General features: G+C 38.4%; 1 long non-coding RNA gene across 1 annotated transcript; it reads right to left on the minus strand.

Moving 5' to 3' along the window:
• Positions 1 to 762: 762 nt before the first annotated feature.
• LOC137191966 (uncharacterized) lies at positions 763 to 18,994 on the minus strand. Its single transcript, XR_010930469.1, has 5 exons — positions 17,927 to 18,994; positions 12,225 to 12,409; positions 11,875 to 12,052; positions 11,604 to 11,699; positions 763 to 1,140 (listed from the first exon to the last, which is right to left on the minus strand). It is a non-coding gene; the product is annotated as an uncharacterized lncRNA (long non-coding RNA).
• Positions 18,995 to 19,487: the final 493 nt, after the last annotated feature.

Consider the following 19,487-nt stretch of genomic DNA (forward strand, 5'->3'; position numbering starts at 1 on the left):
TAGGTAAATTAGAATGATTAACAATATGGTAGAATATGGCTAATTGGCATTATACTGTATAAGCATACACCAAGACTGACACAACAAGTTTTGCACAAAGAAAATACAATTCAAATCTTTACAAGAGTCTGGGAACTGTTGTGCTGTGATGATGTGTGATAGTTTTACTCTCTGAGCACATTCAAAAGCAGAAAGTAGGAAAGAGAAAAAACATCAGAAATACATGAAGACCCCATTCACAGAGCAGAAGATAAGATATGTTTAGTGTAGGGCTGATTTTCATGATTGGTCAATCTATTGATTATTTGTTTGGATTATTCTATCAAATGTTTGTCTATGAAATGTCTAAAAATAGTAAAAAAAAATCCTGTCACAAATTCTGAAAGCCCAAAGTAATGTCTTCAAGTAATTGTATTGTCTGACCTACTGTACTGGCCAAAACAAACAACAAACATTACCTTTGTAATTATACAAAATAGATGAAAGCAACAAATTCCCACATACTGGAGAATCTGGAACCAAAGGTTAATTGTCTTTTTTGCTTGATTAAACAACTGTAATGATCAATCAATTATCAAAGTTGTTACAGATAAATTTACAGAAGTTTGACTGTTTCAGCAGTATTTTGAGATCTGACAGACAAAGATGTGAGTGCAGAATATTTCTGTTAAAAAATCCATTAAATATGTTTAACAAATGTATTAAAATGTATTACTGTATCCACCTTTCTGTTACTGTGAGACAAAAACTATTAATAACGTATAAAGTTTATAACAATCAGTAATTTAATGACTTACAGTAGCAACACTATACATGTACAACAGGTATTTACGAGGGCAAATTACAGATGGGATGAACTGCTACACTGAGCCAAAGCAAACAGCCTTTACTTTCTTTTCTGTAATCCTAACGTGACTAACTTGCAATTAGCTCTAGCTGGGCTGTATGGGAACACAAAGTGTGTGGTGTGTTCAGCCTGGAGGCCAGGCATCCTACACCATGGGAATATCTCTTTGCCTTTGTTTGGTCTGTCAACACATCATGTCATAATTTACTTAAGACAAGGGTGCTTCAGACAGCAGCCGGACCAGCCTCTGCAGAGACGTCCCCCCAGTGTAAGCTTAGCCTCACCACCTGGCCCTGCAAACACACAACAGGAGGTGGGAAAGACTGCAGATTCATCCTCAGGATGCATACAGATACAATACAACACCAGAGACACGGGGTCAGGAACTGCTCTCCTCTTTTAAAAGACATTATAGTTATCTGAAACATAAGTAGGAGCGACAAAGTGTGACACAGCACGCAGGTGACTATATTAACAGTACACAGCTGCTGGCTAACAATGGCTCTCAACAAGTGATCACATTTCTACATGTGCAACATGACTGTGTGAACAGAAGTGAGATTTGACTGCCTATTTGACTAAGCATTTCATCACTGCTTTCTGTGTGGATCAGTTATGCTATGCTAGCTAGATAAACATGTTTTTTAAAGATTTTTGTTTTGTATTTTTGCATTTATTTGACTGGTGACAATACAGAGAGAGACAGGAAACATAGGTAGAGAGAGTGGTACAAAGGTTGGCAGCTAGAATTGAATTGCGCACATTGCTGTTATGTGGGATGAAGCTAAACCCGTAGGCTATTGACCTTACGCAACCTGCCCTTTCTTTTGCTTGTTCCATTTCCAAATTGATGTCTTAAAAGCTGAACGCAGGTGGCAAAAAACAAATCTCCAGGTTCATTATGACATGTTTTCACATTTATAATTTGGAACTGAGAAATGCAAGGCGGCCTTTCTTCTCTGAGATCATCACCAAAAACAATAATAATGCACAGGCCGTATTTGATAGACCTCCACATCAGGTACAGAGTATGTGTTGTTCCGGTGTCCACTTAAAATCAATTAAAGTAGCATGAGACAATTTGATCCTATCAACCAGGACACTATACAACATCTGAAATCCTCCTCCTGCTGCCTTGATATACTGCCAACAGGCTTTTTCAAAAATGTTTCTAATTGCAGGGCCTCAGATCTTCTACAAATTGTCAACATGCCTCTTCTCTCAGGCATCTTCCCACAGACTCTGAAAACTGCCATCATCAAACCATTCTTAAAAAAGAACAATCTAGACACATCACTAATGAACAACTATAGGCCCATATCAAACCTGCCATTTTAAGTAAATCATTGAAAAAGCTGTTTTTCAACAGCTGAACAACTTATTGGCACTAAACAACTGTTTTAATGTCTTCCAGTCAAGAGCACAGCACAGCACCAAGACTGCTCTTGTTAAAGTCTTCAATAACATCCACTTAAACACAGACAGTGGCGGAATTCAGTCTTAGTATTACTGGATCTCAGTGCTGCATTTGACATGGTCGGCCACAACATATTACTAGACTGGAAAACTGGGTGGGACTTTCTGGCACAGTACTAAACTGGTTTGAATCCTACTGAAAGGACAGGGACTACTTTGTGTCTATAGGTAATTACACATCTGAGCAGACAAAAATGACATGCGGAGTTCCCCAAGGCTCCATTCTGGGGCCTCTTCTGTTCAACATCTACATGCTCCCACTAGCTCAGATTATGGAAAACAACAAAATGTGTAACCACAGTTATGCAGATGACACACAAATTTACATAACCATATTATCAGGGGACTATGGTCCAATACAAGCACTGAGTAAGTGCATTGAACAAATCAACGCCTGGATGTGCCAGAATTTTCTTCAGTTAGGAAGAATAATCAGTAATGTTAAAAACCACAAACCAAGCCAGAAATCTTGGTGTAGTCATGGATTCAGACCTGAATTTCAACAGCCACATTAAGACAATTACAAAGTCAGCCTACTATCACCTGAATAATATATCAAGGATTAAAGGACTTATGTCTCAGCAGGATTTGAAAAAACTTGTCTCGTTTATCTTCAGTAGACTTGACTACTGTAACGCAGTCTTTAAAGGTCTCTCTGAAAAATCAATCAGACAGCGGCAGCTGATTCAGAACACTGCTACTTGAGTCCTCACTAAGACTAAGAAAGTGGATCACTTCACTCCAGTTCTGAGGTCTTTACTCTGGCTTCCTGTCTGTCAAAGAATGGATTTCAAAATACTGCTGTTGGTTTATAAAGCACTGAATGGTTTAGGGCTAAAATATATTTCTGATCTGCTGCTACATTATGAACCATCTAGACCTCTCAGGTCGTCTGGGACAGGTCTGCTTTCTGTCTCCAGAGTCAAAATTAAACATGGAGAGGCAGCTTTCAGTTTTTAAGCTCCACATATCTGGAACAAACTCCCAGAAAACTGTATGTCTGCTGCAACTCTCAGTTCTTTTAAAACAATGCTGAAGATTTTTCTGTTTACTGCTGCCTTTTTTTAAATCAATTTTGAGGCTTTTGATTAAATCTTACATTGCACTGTAATTTGTATTTTCCCATTTTATCTGTCTTATTCTATTTTAGCTTAATTTTATTTTCTATTCAACTCTTTTTAATTGGATTTAAATGTCTATATTGCCTTATGTTGCTTTTACATTTTGTCTTGATGTCTTTTATGTTTTATGTAAAGCACATAAAAATTGGTTTGTTGTTGAAATGTGCTATACAAATAAACTTGCCTTGCCTTGAAGGATGGGTTCACAATTTTTCAAGTCTGTCTGAAAACAACAGTCAAGAGCCCAAACGAATATTGGAACAGATTTTTCTTGCTGTAATCATTCCTCTTGTTCATACTGACCATAAGAAGATCCCTTCATAATGCACTTACAATGTGATGGGGGACAAAATCCACAGTCCTCCTTCTGTGCAAAAATGTATTTAAAAGTTTATCTGAAGCTAATATGAAGCTTCCAAATGAGTCAAATCAAGTAGATATCTTTCAACGTTACAGTCTTTTTAGTGCCAAAGTCCCTCTTTTGTTACTATACTTCCACTGCAGCTCAACAGGGAAACACTGTCTGAGGAAACACAAAGAGGGAATTTGATGCTAAAAGACTGTAAATGTGTCAGATATCCACTTGATATGATTAACTCAGACTGCTGAAGACTCATATAAGCTTCACATCAACTTTTAAATTTCTTAAACATTTTTCCATAAAATGACTATGTGGACACACTGTGGATTTTGGCCTCCATCACTTACATTGAAAGCACATTTGAAGGGGATCTTTTAATAGTCAGTATGAACAGGAGGAACGATTACAGCGAGGAAAACCTCTTTCACTGTTCATTTGGGCACCTGACTTTTTAGATTGTGAACCTGTCCTTTAACTTCCAGTTGCTATTGCTGGCTATAATAAGTCTCAGGTCTGATCAGTTCACACAGACCTCTATACATTTCTCAAAGCTGGGAACACACAACACTATATTTAAGTCAACTTTCAGTTTGTCTTGGTAACACAGGTGTGATTGGCAGAGAAACTGTCATTTGCAAAAGCTAATTTTAGGTTGCTTTCACACCAGTAGTTTCATCGTCTGTTCCATAGAAAAATATTGATTATTTCCTTTTAATTCTGCTATGATATGCTTAAACAGATGAGGATATTACTTTCTCGATAGTTCATGATCAGCAGATGGATCTAATGTAGTTTATCTTTTGAAATCAATCTAAAATCACATACTTTCATAAAATCCCATTGTTGTTCAGTTTTGCTTTCACACAACAAACAAACTGCACCAGAGTTTGCTTGGAAGTGTTGTTGTTTAAACTTTCAAACTGTTGTTTAGTCCTCACCAGAGTTGGCAAAAAGAACTGCGCTTAACAGCTAAACACACCAGAGTTTGTTTTAACCGAACCAAAAAGTTTAGGTGTGAAAGCACCTTTATATTATTATACAAGATCATTTGGTAACCATGGTAACTAAGTGGTTAAATATGGACTACTATGATTTTCCGTAACAGTGAAAAGGGGTGATAAAGGATGATAAAGCATGACAGTCACCAAAACTGTCCAGTAAATGAGTTACCAGTCAGTAGATGTGACTTGATATTTACAGCTCTTACTTCGTAAAAGCCAGCGTGAACATGAAACTAACCTGAACTAAAAGGCAGAAATGTTAAGTGTGAAAGTGATTTGAGCAACTGTTAATAGTGTCTCAATGTTGAGTGTGAATGAGTAGAAATTAGGGCTACAGCCCATTTGTAAAGGCTTGAAGTGAAGTATAGTGCTATTTTGTGTCAGTGATCTGTGGGAGAAAAGTGAACATTGCTCTCCCTGTGACAGAGACCGGCTGAGGGCAGGAACTCTGCCAAGTGTGCCCTGTCTCATTTGCATATATAGATGGCATAGTATTAGCAGAGTAATAGTAGAAAAAAAATGCAGAGAACTAACAGGAGATATTTGGCAGCTGATACTCAGGCCCCAATTACAAGCGTTCGCCTGCATTCTCCTTTACTCAGGGGCTTTCTCATCTCACAGCCCTCTGCTCTGCTCGGCACAGTGGGCCTATCTTCAAACTGTCAGCCTGTTTAGAGCTGGAGATTGCTCTGTGTGTATGCATGCATGTGTGTGTGCATGTGTGTGTGTGTGTGTGTGTGTGTGTGTGTGTGTGTGAGAGAGAGAGAGAGAGAGAGAGAGAGAGAGAGAGAGAGAGGAAACAGACCAGCTCTGCACTAATGAGGACTGGGACAGAGACAGCTACAATCCTTTCTACTGCCTCGCCTCTGCAGCTCTTTCTGCAGGATGGAGGAATGGAAATAAGCGTTCCATATTCTGACTAAATGGAAGTTGTTCCAAAGAGGAGGTTAAAGAAAGCTACACCTCCTGCAAAAAGCCTGATTTCAGTTAACTTAAACTGATGTTTGGTTTAAGCCGTTCCACAAGCCCAACTCAGTGGTAAAATGACCAAGCTAACTGAAGCCAAAACAGTTTAAACAATCAATTGACAATCAAATGCCCCTGAATGAGAGGTCTGGCACAGAAAACCAATTTACCACGAAGATCATGATCAGCAGAGTGGATCTGATGGAACAAAGATCAGATTTGTTTACTAACTGAGTTGTTCAGCGCATGAACAAACACATTTTTAACTCAGTGGACTAAATCATCATTAGTGAAGTTTCCATCCAAATGCAGTTCAAATTTTAACCCAATTTCCAGAAAATCAGCAAAATAAAATGCTGATTAATGCTTATTTCCTTCCACTACTGTTGGAATATGTGAACATTAGGAGTTGATACACAGTTGGTGGTGCTAATTCTCCAGTCTGGTGCCATGAAACTATTGCAGAAGAAGAGGCCGCAACAATAACATAGTCAAAAGAGCACTAGTCAAAGCTCACACAATGGAAAAAACCATGAGGAAATCACGTTCCATTGCATTTTGTCACATTTTGTTTGTATTAATACATCAACTTCTCCACTTCTCCACTATTAAAACAATGTGATATTCACACGCTTGTATCCAACAGTCATGCAATACCTTAGTTGCAGGAAGTCATTGCTGTACTTGTTGAATGTGTCTAAAAGTATCTCGGTCGACCATCTGGTGATGATTTTTTTTTTTTTTTTTTTGTCAAAGTGCTCATGTTCAAGTGTCATAGTTCTCCTTCAACTGTATAGGAAACTTGGTTTAAAGGCTAATTTTGTTTCTTTCATATCTATATGTAGATATACATGTGATGTACTGTGCAAAGCATTTGAAGTTACAGGAAACACATAATATCAACTAAACATCACCATGGAAAGTAACAGTAAAATATGTAAAGTTAACTATGGCCTACTGTGTTTCTGCCATTTAACAATTAAATGGGAAGAAACTCCTTAAAAATGTAACAGCATTTTAGGGCTAAGGCTGCTACAGAGAAACCAGCCTGTAAACTATTCCACAAAAGAGGTTTGCAGACAGTTTTGAGACAGAGGGCAATGGTGCAAATACATCTCTTCAATTATCTCTGTTGACTTATTATCTAGTTAGTAACCAACCTTGCCAGCAGATATCAAGCTTGGAGAGCTATTGTGATTTACTATTAGCATGTTCCTAGCTGCGTCTATCCTTTTTCCAACCCAGCCATTGGGAATGCAGCCGTCCAGGCTTCCGTCATTCTGTCTAGGCTTCCGTCATTTTGTCTAGGCTTCCGTCATTCCTTATAGGCTTTCGTCATACAGAAGTGGGCGTGATTTCATTTAAACTGGGTTGGAAAAACAATACCGGAAAACGTTACCGGGCTTGCTAACATGTTAGCAATTAGCTCGCCAGTTACAAACTAGTACTTGACACCTAGTGTGATTGAACTTTGTGGTGACATTTTCTGGTTTGACCACAGCTTAGAAAATCTTGTTTTTAAATTAATTATCTTAACTTTTTAAACTTCTGTGTTATAGTAAAATTTTGTGTTGTCTTGACCAGTGTTCAAAAGGGAGCAAGGGGAGCTAAGCTCCACTAATAGAGACCTGAACTCCCCTAAAAACAACAAAAGTGTGGGTTTTTTAAACTCCAATGTTTTGTCATCTGTAGTTTTAAATGTGAGTGGCTCTGCACTAGTCTAGAGGTGTTCAGCATGAACAAACAAATATTTACCAACAAGTCTTCAAGTGAACTGACTATACTGAATCACCATTATCAGTGACTGAATCCATAGCTTTTAGCAGTGGTGTGACCTCCTCACTGGTGACTGAGAGCAATGTTGTCAGCTCAGCAGTGATTCACAGTAAGTTACTTCCTCCTTAAGCGTATTAAAAGACTGCAAAATCCATGAATAATTGGCTGCTGAGCTATTAAACTTATGTGCAATGCTTCAAAAGGCTAGTGTTGCTAGTCCAAGTTTTCATGTTGAGTTCAGAGCTTGGATGCAGTCTTTGGATGCAGAATTGAGCTTGTTGCAGCCTTCTGTGGCCTTGCTGCAACCTTGCAAAGCTTTGATGAATCTGTCCTGTTAACCTCCACAACTTCCTACCCATCGTTAAACTGTTTGTATGAACCCTTCACCTAAATCTTGAAAATTTGACTTGAACATCATGTCATGCAGCCGTACCTCCTCCTCAAACAACACAGCTGTTGGGTAACAAGACCCTGCTGAGCCAAAGGCAACATATTGACTGACTAAGTTTGATAAAGGACTCCACAATGCATCCCAATTACACAAATAAAGGCTCTCCTCCACTCCTCGTCTGGATTTAAATTTCTCATGTTGCTGGAGACAGAGGTGTGGCTACATGAGAAGAACCCAAAGCAGCAGGGTGGTCTCTTTCAGCATACTGTTGTGCTGTTGGGTAAGTCAAAATTCATTCTTCTGGGCCAAGCTATATGCAGCATCTTCACCATCTCCATTTGAACAACAAGAAAGGACCCCACAGCTTCAGTGAGGAGAAAAAGGATTGAGTCACCTGGGATCTCAGTAAAGAACAGAGAAAGAAGCTCCCAGAGGGCCGCGGGTCAATATCAAAACAGACAACTGCTCCTATTTACACACCATCACCCGTAGGCAACATCAAACTGACCTAGAAAGAAAGAGCTGGAACAAAAGACTGAAAAAACCCAAACATATTAATGGTATTCAGACTTACGGCTCTTCTAAACTGAGAGCAAGTGTAAAGGCAAGCACAAGCTTATGGCACAAATAATTTTCATAATTTTGATGGCCAGAGGCTCAAATGCAACCCTGGCTTAGAACAACCTGAAAAAAGGAGCTGTTCATCCATTCTGCATCTCATACCCTGTGTCACTGTCCTCCTCCTGCTCTGTGTTAGAATGTGTAATGGAAACCTGTCCAGGAAAGTCTGCTTTTTAGCAACGATGCTGGCTAACAGTAGGATCTGCCACAGCAATGTAGCCTGTGAAATCTAGCCTGTCTAATCTGTCTAAATATGGTCTATATTTATGTATGATTTAGATTTATAGTCTAAATCTAAAAATGTACTTTTGTTAGGAGAGTAGTTCCAAAACTTTTTTAAAATATCTGATGATTTTGTTTTCATGGCACCCACACCCCATCCACACAACCCTTAACTATGTTTTTAAGCTAAAAATGACGCCATGGACATCTATTATCAGAATTTATTTTAACAATTAGTATTAAGTGACGTGCTAGTCTGTCAGAAATAAAGCTATGATGACGTGCTGGTAATTATTTGACTTGAACCTTCCAGAACTGATGATTTGGCCACTTGGGGGCAGTGGAAACAGGTTGTGAATACAACAGTCATATCCTCACCTTTGAAGTTGGTATGTTGAACTTGTTAACTAATAGTTGCTTATTTCCACATCCAGCAATTACTTAGCAACATTATTTAGAGTTTCAGTCCACGTGGTGAATGTAAGTCCAATATTCTAACCCAGTCTCACGGCAGTATGTTTTTTTTCTGTCAGTCAGAACTCGGGAGCACAGAAGCTGTATTGTTTTTTCTCATTTGTTATTCATTTTTAACTATAACTGCTACATTACTCAACATTTAATCACAAGATTTTATCCTTGTTTTTACTTCTTTAATTTTATCAGTACAGTCAATGGTCCGTGTCTGTCCGGTGGGTGAACCAGATGACCCGCCAGACTTGTTGTGTTCGACTACTGTTTTGGGTAGTCAGTTGGCTTCATTCCATTTCAAATTAAAAGATAAATTTCAAATCCAAACACCACTATCTCTGTTTAGAAAAGGCGTTTCATAGAATGTGAAGTTGCTCATTTAATTTTATATTTCCAAGAATATGTGGGTGAGGATATTTAATATGAAATCATCTTTCTTAAAACATTGAGTCCTCCTCAATAAATACTGAGCCACATCATCCAATAGTGTGTGTGTGTGTGTGTGTGTACCATCTTGTACCATGGTACCATATAAACAGGATGAAGGTGTGGTTATCAAACTGACTTTACTGGACTTTACATTTCATCCCTGCACTTGTCACTTTCATATATTTCATCAAACTGGACTTTAGATTGTACATTGCATTCAATCTCCACTGTTAGATAATTAAATCATTTATGCACATGTCACATTTAATTGTTGCTCTTGTCACCTTCATATATTTCATACACTTTATTTCTTTTTCCATAGCACCGTCCATATTTCCTTTGTACAGTCAATATTTAATTTCAAGTTTTATATCCCATTTCAAAACTATTACTATTCCATTTTCATCTGACGTCACACTCAGGGAGGGAATCGTACAGCTTTTCTGCTCTGTCTGGACTGCTGCTAATGCAACGCCATGAACACATTGTTAGCTTAGCCTGTTAGCGCCTGCTACCACAAATGTTACTGAGAAAAATACAGCTCACAGACTTATTAAATCTGTATCTAAAAAGCTGTGTGACAGTTAATCAGGGATCCTTTCTAAAAAAAAATGGAACAAAAACAGCTGATGTATCACAGCAGACATGAGAAGGAAATAAAGCTGCTAACATTAGCTAGCCTCATTCACTCAACACTCAACAGTTCATAAAAACTTCATAAAAACTCTGAGTAACATTTTCTATAAAGAGAATAAAAAGTGTTTATTTGTGCTTTTACACCCAAATGAGATTTTAATTCGGGTTCAGATCTTCTAGCAATGCTAGATTATAAACTTCATTTGGGTGTAAGAGCGCACACAAACATTTTATGAACTCATAAAGACAGAGCCCTATTCATTGTCTATGGAGCCCCAGATTTTACATCCCAGTTACATCACCAATTGGAGAGTTCTCTCTCTGATTTCTAGCTTTAGGAGAGAGTGGTGCGTGTTCACAAATACTAACTGAACTGTCCTGTGGCACAGGAAGAACATATGTGAATTTCCTTTTAACAGTTCGCAAACACAATTAATGTTTACTGACCTGTTGAAGAAGAAGACAATAAAAAATGACTTCTGCTTTATTGGCCCAAGATAGGTGATTATAAAAGCTATAGTGTACTTACCCCTTTACACATTCTACACAAAGCAGTGAAAAGAAATAGAGTTCTCAAAAAGGCAAATCCAATCCAAAATGTAGAGGAGGGGAGGGAAGCAACAGTGTAATGACAAAAACACATACAAATGTATAATCAAAAATACAATTTATTGAATGTAACTATCAAATATACAATTTACTGAAACATCCCATATGAACCAACTTTACAGTGTAAGGAAATAGGCTATGACTTACATGCAGACTGCTCTGCAGTGCGTTTTGAGAAAGAACATCCTCAAAAAGCGGTCTGCATGTAGATCATAGACTATTGTCTGTGATCTACGCCTGGTAACGCTGTACAGTTGGTATTCACTGGAGGCTTCAATAAACTTTGATTTTGTTTCATTATGCAGTTACTTCCTTCTCCTCTTTTTTACATCCACCCTTTATAGGTTCAACACCTCTATGATTGGGAAAGCAAACAAAAATGAAGTTGTAAGCCACGTGAATGCAAAGGTGAAGATTTACAGTATTAAATGCTAATAGGTGCAGGACAAAACTAACACACAAAAAAGCAAAAGGCAAGCACAAACAAGGGCTGCACAAGACAACAGACCACACACCTCAAGCTCAAATCTCTTACTCAGGAGCTGTGCTGTTTTGTGGAGCCATTTGTTAGTTTTTTTTCTTTTGATGTGTGTTAGTTTTGTTCCGCACCCACTTGCTTTTAAATGAATTTTAGCATTGCATTCCAGTGGCTTGCAACTTCTTCATTTATGTTACTTACTTCGAAGCCCTTATTTTCCTCACCGCTATTTTCTTCTGGTCCTTTGATGTCCTTTAGCCACGGCAAGATCTCTGATTGATCAGTCCTCATTCCTGCCTGTGTAGATTCCAAAACAACAACAAAAAATCACTTGTAAGCATATCATTATAATGAACAATTAACACAACACATAAAGCACACATAATAGTTCTTCTGAAATGCTACTGTTATCCTCATCAGTTACATATAATCTATATTTAAATATGATTTGTGTTACTAACGATTTACTTACGCATTATGGCATGGATTTGAACATGAGCGTCTGTGCAGATTTCCTTCAGCGAGATCTCAGGCAGGAGTTTGTTCAGTGTTTGTATGAAGGCCTCTTTCTACATCAGCATAGACGATGTTAATGATGTTACAGGAGTCATTTTCAGTGGTGGTATATGTGAAGTACTGTGCACAATGGCCTAAAAAAAAGACACACAGATTCATAAATGTATGTTGCTTTTGGGTGCACTGCACACAGGCAATTGACAGCTGAACAAGAACTGAACAATTAAACAAGGTATCCTCTAATGATTAACAGCCCTTGTAAATGTATAGATTATATCTAACTAATGACGAATGTTCAGCAATCACCTGCTTGCCAAAGAGACACAGACAGCCACTGACACATATCGATACAGAGAGGGGGGATGTAATTTTCATCCAAGCTGCCACTCTTATCTTCTTGGTCACAAAGCTCAGAGGGATTGTCAGGCCCTTGTGAACTTGGGCTTCACTGGTCATGAAAAGGACTCATTGAATCATCTCCCCAGTCAATTCTTGAAAGCACAAGATCCAGGAAATAAGAATCATATGGATATGTAATAACTGACAACACAACGAGGAAATGCACACTGACACACTGTCCATGAGGTCATTGATTGTATCCTCATCGATGTCCTCGTCACTCCCCGTAGACTGCATGCAGTATGTCAATACAGATGCAAATGAGAATCACTGTCACAATAGAATTAAACCTTACATAGCGTACTACTCAACGAAGAACTGTTGAGTGCATTGTGAAATAAACTGAAACAAAAGGATCCAAAAATTGTTACTGCTTATCCATCATTAAAAAAACAACTTGTCACAGTTACAGTGTGCCTTGAGGCCTAACTCTATAGCTTACATTGAACTGATTGTAAATCATGGCTACATGCATATAGGCTAAATGTGTGAAAGCAGCCATAGAACTTTTTTCTGTGGTGAAAGCTCAATGCTGTCTGACTAAAGACACACAAACAAAGCATATCGGATTTCTACCTCATCACACTCAGTCACAGCAAATTGTATTTACCAGCAACGTTCTTGTTTGGCTTTACTCAAGAACATTGCATACTGTAACATTAGTGTTAGCTAGCTAAATGTTACTTCACACCTTACCTTACACCACACATAAAATGCAGGCTGGTTGAGTCAAGCTCACTATCTCTGCTTGAGTCAAGTTCGTCCATGCTAAATTAGACGCTGCTTGTTATTTTTCCCAGAATGTTGCCACCAACACCTAATTCATAATACTACAAATACAAGGGCTTTCATTAGTGGGCCATAGGCTCAATGACCAGTGTGTTACCTCATTTGGTGATAGACAGTGACTTAACAGACATTTATTTAAATGAAAATCTTTGAGATGTTGCCTTATTTCTTTATGTGGTTCAATGTTTGTGAAAATATACACACACACAAAAAAGGAAATGAACACTAGCAGCACCCTTGGCCCATCTTCAAAGCACTCCAGGGTGCTGCAGCACCCAAATTGGGAGCTGCTGTGTTTGGAGATGTCTGCTTTTGTTTGGAAATTTCTGTTTTTGTCACATAACATCTTTACAGTCTGGTACCAAGACTGGACCAGTATGTTGTGAATCACAAATGCTGAAAATAGAGTGTAGAAAAGCGTAAGTATATGCCAATAAATGTGATGCAATCTTGGGTATCTAGGAATCTGGCACTGAATACACTAATGCTGATGTCCAATTATATCTCATTTAACAAACATGATTTATGAAAGGACAATACGTTTATGACAAGCCATTACCTTGAAGTAGTTAAACATATTTTCCAGTAAATTTCTGCATTCCTGCTCTGGCCTGCCCCACATGCAAACATGTAAATTACATAAACAATAGGATATTTGGTCTTCCAGTGCTGCGTGGAGATTGCTGGTATGATTAGGAACAGATCATATTTTATCTAGCACTGGGCTTTGGCCTCTGAGTGTCACATATGTTCACAATTAGCCGGGAGACGAAGGTCCGGCTGCGGTCGGCCTGTGGGGAGGGAAATCATGAGTTCATGATCTTTAAGGGATTAAAGCTGCATCTTGGGAGAAATATGTGTGTGTGTGTGTGTGAGATGAGGGAGATCCCATCTGTTTGGGATCTGAGTGTCTCCTTGTTTTCCTGAGGTCTTCCAGGCTATGCAGCACCTCATCACAGCTTGCTGTAATTTATAACATGGGCTGCAACTACAGATCTATTTTCCACTCTTATTAATCTATTGTATACATACTGTATATGTACATAGACATACATATACATATAATGATTGTATGTTATATGGAATACACAATTACTATAGTATGCTGGATGTAAACATACATTGATTGTATATGGCATGTATATTTGAAAATTTATATAGGTTTGAGGTTTATATGATGTTTATCTACAAACCACAATACACAGTTTGGATTACAATCTGTATGGTATGTGCTACACACGGGCCCACATGGACCCAGATCCAGTGTATATTTGGCATTGTTGTGTGTTAGTTTTGTGTCGTATTGTGCAAACAAGGCTTTCACAGGCAGAGTTTTACATTCACTTTTCACAGATGAATTCATTCTTGCTGCTGTATGATTTACTGAAAACTGCAAATGACAAAACACACATGTACACTATGCTTATATGTAATGAGTTTACACTGAATGATTGGGTTTCATTTTGCGACAGGAAGCTACAACTTCGATACAAGGGTATATTTTGGATGTCTGAAGGTATATGGTATTGTAGTTTGCAGCAAGCCGTTCAAAGGACAGAACTGGGACTTAAAGCTGTGACTTGAAGACTCTGGCTAAATGTTCTGACAGTTCAGTCATTTAAGGGAATTTCACTGGGAGACTTCTGGTCCCTGTTGACTTAGCAATTTCTTTCCTGGTCTTAGGTCTACTTGAGATAATCATCACACAAAGATGATGATGTTAATTTGACATTAAGAACATAATAAGCAGGTGTGCGATAAAATACTATTATTTTTTTGCATCTTTCATGCTTTATTGATATGTTCCCAAGGTCCATTTTGAACCTCCATGCTCAAATAACAAGCAGGTGGAAGTGGAAACTAAACTTATTAACAGTCAGTTTACCAAACGCAGGACCATGTTACCTTGGGGTAACAGTGCTAACCACTGAGCCACTGTGCTGTCACGTCTGTTCTGCCTTTGATTTCCTACTACTAGCATGTCCATATGGTAGCCATCTGGGTGAAATATGGACTACATGAGTACCAAGCGAGAATGGGCTTTAACAGACAAATTGTGAGAGTCCATAACAACTGAATATGGATTAGGTCCATTATAAAAATCACCCCTAAAATTACTTGTCTTTCTGAAGACATCACACACAAAAACAAAAATGGGATCCACCTTTGGATCAGTGGGTTTGATTTAATACTGGCTCAGTCAAACTGTCTGTGTGGCCCCACATGGGTTAACATTACAGTGGGGACCTATTTGAGCAATTGGTTACTTCGTCCTCCCAATCCCCACATTGGTTGCTGGAAATGTCAGTGAACAAAATGGCCCATTTGGGTTTCTTGAACCAAATGTCATGAAATAACAAACATGGCATATCACTGATCCTAATGCAGATTAGATTTCCTTGTGTCAGGATTTGTGTGAACAGTACTGCACAAATAAAATTAATAATTGCCTTGTATTTCTTGTTTTACACATGCAACTTGTATTTAGATGAAGATGATGTAAAATTTCCCAATTCTTACAAAAGGGGGTGACTGAAATACATATCCTGCTTATGTTTGTGATATAGAGCTGGTTAGGCTGTGGATTGTTGAGACAAAACAGATGGAGAAAATACAACCTCCTTCTTAGTGCCCTCAATGCCAACCGAGTTCGGTTTGTGTTGCAACCCTGAAGGTCCAGAGAAAAACAAAGCTAAACCTGAAAGTGACTCTCAGAAGACAGAGAAACGCCCTGGGGGATGCAGTCATCTGGGATTACTGGGCTGGAGAGTCAGCAGATCATATTGCCATTTCCTTGTCTTTTATTTCATACTCCTGTCAAAAGAGCTGCTTCAACTGGATGTGCTGAGGCTACTAACTCATATCTGTTTCAGCTCAATGTCATAATAAGTATGAGACTGAAATTTCATACTAGGAAAGTAAGATTCAGTGGTTTCTGCTGCCATGTTATTTCACTTTTTAGATTGCTATGAATCACTCACAAAGACTTTCACGTTCAGAGTAATTTCAATCAATTTAGACTTTTTAAAGTCAGGAAAGACATTTGAGTGAGTAGTAGTGACTAGAACAAGAAAGTGTATTGACCAAGTGTGCTACAGTACTACTTAATGTAGCTTTGATGTTGGCCCCAGCTGCATGTAAATTAGCTTCTTGCTATATGTAGCTGTACAACATTAATAAATTATGTTTGAGATTAAAAATATAGTCATTTTGAAACATCAGTATAATTAGTAAACCAAGCAGCCTTCAAGATGGCTAAAAGGTTAAAGCGTCTATTCTCAACATGGATGATGAAACTCAAATTTGGACCCAAACAAAAAACTCAATGTCAAAATGGAGCAGGATTTTCTATCTTCAGTAACTGTAAGAGATGATGGTGAGAAACTGGAAACTGGTGTTAAGGTGCAAGAAGAAAGACCTTTATCTGCATCATCCAACAATGTTTATGAAGAATATTTAAATGGCACATTGAAATGGCGACCTTTGAGTCTTTAAACAGTAGTGAGCAGCACCAGCAATTTTTCTGAGGTTCAATTCACAATGAATGGCATCCTGTCACACCTCTAGTGTTTGAGTCAGTATGGACAGGCTATAGTATGAACAAATTAAGCCATTGCTGTTAAAATTGTCAGTCTCTACATGCTTTATGGCACAGCGGTATATTGTAAGCCATAGGATGATAGAAGACAATTCTGCATAAGTGATGCAGATTATGATCAATGCTTTTGAATGTTCACTGCTAACTTATTTGGTTAAAGTTAGGATTAGGCAACTTACACTACTTGGGTAAGGCTAGAGAAAGATTGCCATGATTGTTAAAGGTTAAAACTACAGCTAATTACAACTTGGGTTTTATTTTTCTTGAAATGGCTATAAAGCCATCAGCTCTATTGGTTATGATAACTTTGTCCTCATCAAATTAATTGCCGAGATCTCGCAACACGGAAACATTGCTAAAAATGCTGTAGATGTGTGTGATGGAAATTGAGGTTTTACATGCCATCTCTGGTGGTTGGCAAGCATTCATAAAACCATAGTTACATTCATTGCTCTCATCTTCTTTTAAATATCAAAGAAACCCAATTCTGGCATGAAACTTGACACAATCGCAGGTCTCCAGTACTGAAGGTGACCATGTTACACACCCATGCACCACCGCTACTTCACACCATGCATGTATGAGGAGCTGGATACCACACCCATTCATTCCTATGAAAGTTGCTCATTGGCGTAAGTCTGATGTGTGTCTGCCATGTTTCCGCAAGCTTCCACATGCTTCAGTGTTTTTGGGCCCATAAAGCATGTGCACTAGAGTCCTTCTCTAGCGCATCCGAGACTTCCGCTGGCTGAGGCGGCTGACCTCAGACTCTTTTAGACTTTCCAAATGTTATTGCATTGAATGGATCATATTCTGATAATAAAAGGAGTCATTTTGCTGGGGTTGTGATGCTCAGAAAAATGTATTCACCATTTTACGGCTGCTCCTTTTCCAGTAATTGTGTGTAGGAAAAATACTTACTTGGCCAGTGTGCATCCATGACGTGACCCAGAAGTTGTAATTACACGCTTTGGTCATTATGTCTCATTGGCCTCACAGCCCGGCACTCTTCCTGGGGGCTTGCTTCACACACTTAATTTTCCTGCCTGCTACTTCCTGCATTGACTCTTGGTATTGGGTGTTATTGTGTACCGCAGAGTTATCCATTATTTCTCAGGGGACTGTGCGGATTACTGCTTTACAGCACATCAGAAACTACTCTGACATTATAAGTGATTCACAAACTTTATTAAAGTTCTCGTTTTCGTTTCAACTTGATTACCTGATCTGAATCCATATTGGCTGTTATCAAACGCTGTTACCAGATTGCAGCATCCTCTTTGAAACAGACAGCACTGGGGTTTCAGTCGGGAACACTGTGCTCCAGTGTATGAACGCAGCATCAACCTGAAGACTCAGAGGGAAGAGCAATTTATTCACAACCAGTCACAGCAGTGTGTGGCAGGTCACAGCTTTGTTTATCAGAAACAGAGACACAAAATGCTTCACGTAGTATCTTTAACATCTTGAGATAGTCTTGTTCACTGGTAAGGCAGACACGCACACACTCATAGTAGACTGTGTTGACAGGAATCTTAACATCTTAGTCCCTTGCTCTGCATCTCTGTATGTAATTACACACTTCTTGAAAACCCTCCAACTTTGTTTATATGAGAACTGGCCGAGTGTGCTCTCGCAGCCTGCTAATGAGCAGACATGGGGATATAGCGCTAATACTGGATATGTGGAGCGACACACATACACTGTCTCCTCTCTGAAGGCTACCTATCACAAGCATAGAGCAATGGAAGTGGCTGGAAACCTGCTGTGTTTCATTGCTTGTCTGTGAAGCCTCACGCAGATTAGGGATAGTTTAACCACAGCCAATTAACAGACTGCACATAGCCGAGCAAAAGTAGTTATGGTAACGTTATGATAAGACACATACTTGGTTTCACAGGAATTTCTCTATCATGGGTGTAAATTAACAAATGTTGCTATGCAGTCTTTTCAAATTATCACAATAATATGCAAGCTTACTCAGATGTTAGTGGGAGTATGCAGAGGGGAAGGTTTATGTGTACCTGTTAGAGGAAGCTCACACTTTGTAAATGTGAAGTTAATAAGCCCTAGACACAATCAGTATGGTGAGGTGATCTTTGAACTTGAGATTTAGATTTGGTAGCCTTATGGTTGCTATGCAAAAGCAATAAAGACTTGTCATTTGCTAAGATTAGTGATCTATCATGGATGAAGGTACCTTGCTGCCTGTGTTTTGTTTTTTGTTTTTTTTAAGGTTAATTTTAACTTGTGGCATATGTTTTTACTCTATGTACGTTCTTATGGTCTTATTTTTTTCATTTCTATGAAAGGTGCTATACTAAATAAACTTATTATTATTATGAATAGACATAGCCTAGCAATAACCTAGCATCACCAGTGTCCCTAAAACCAAAACCAGCAAATAAGCAAATAAGTATTTAGTGTTTTGTTTTTTTTCCCTACCTACTTCACTCATTCCAAAGTGATAAGAGTAGCAAAAAGTGTCAGCTTTTTATCTGGCATTACACATCAATTTGTGTTTCGAGTATATGGCCTCTAACCTTTTATGCTAGCATGATGTGGAATTTAAATGGCACGATAGATAAATGAAAACCTATATGAAAATGTTATTTTCTTCTATTTGATCTTGTCTTTAGGGATGAACATTCACATATGTTTTCATGGTACTAGTCTGAGAAAGTTCTACATAATGCTAGCATAAAAGGTTAAATAGTAGGGTTTGGGTTAGCTAACTTTTTTGTAGTAACTTTTATAGACTGCTAGCACTATGAAAAGTTACA

Source organism: Thunnus thynnus, chromosome 10 (assembly GCF_963924715.1).
Source record: "Thunnus thynnus chromosome 10, fThuThy2.1, whole genome shotgun sequence".
NCBI classification, from domain to species: domain Eukaryota; kingdom Metazoa; phylum Chordata; class Actinopteri; order Scombriformes; family Scombridae; genus Thunnus; species Thunnus thynnus.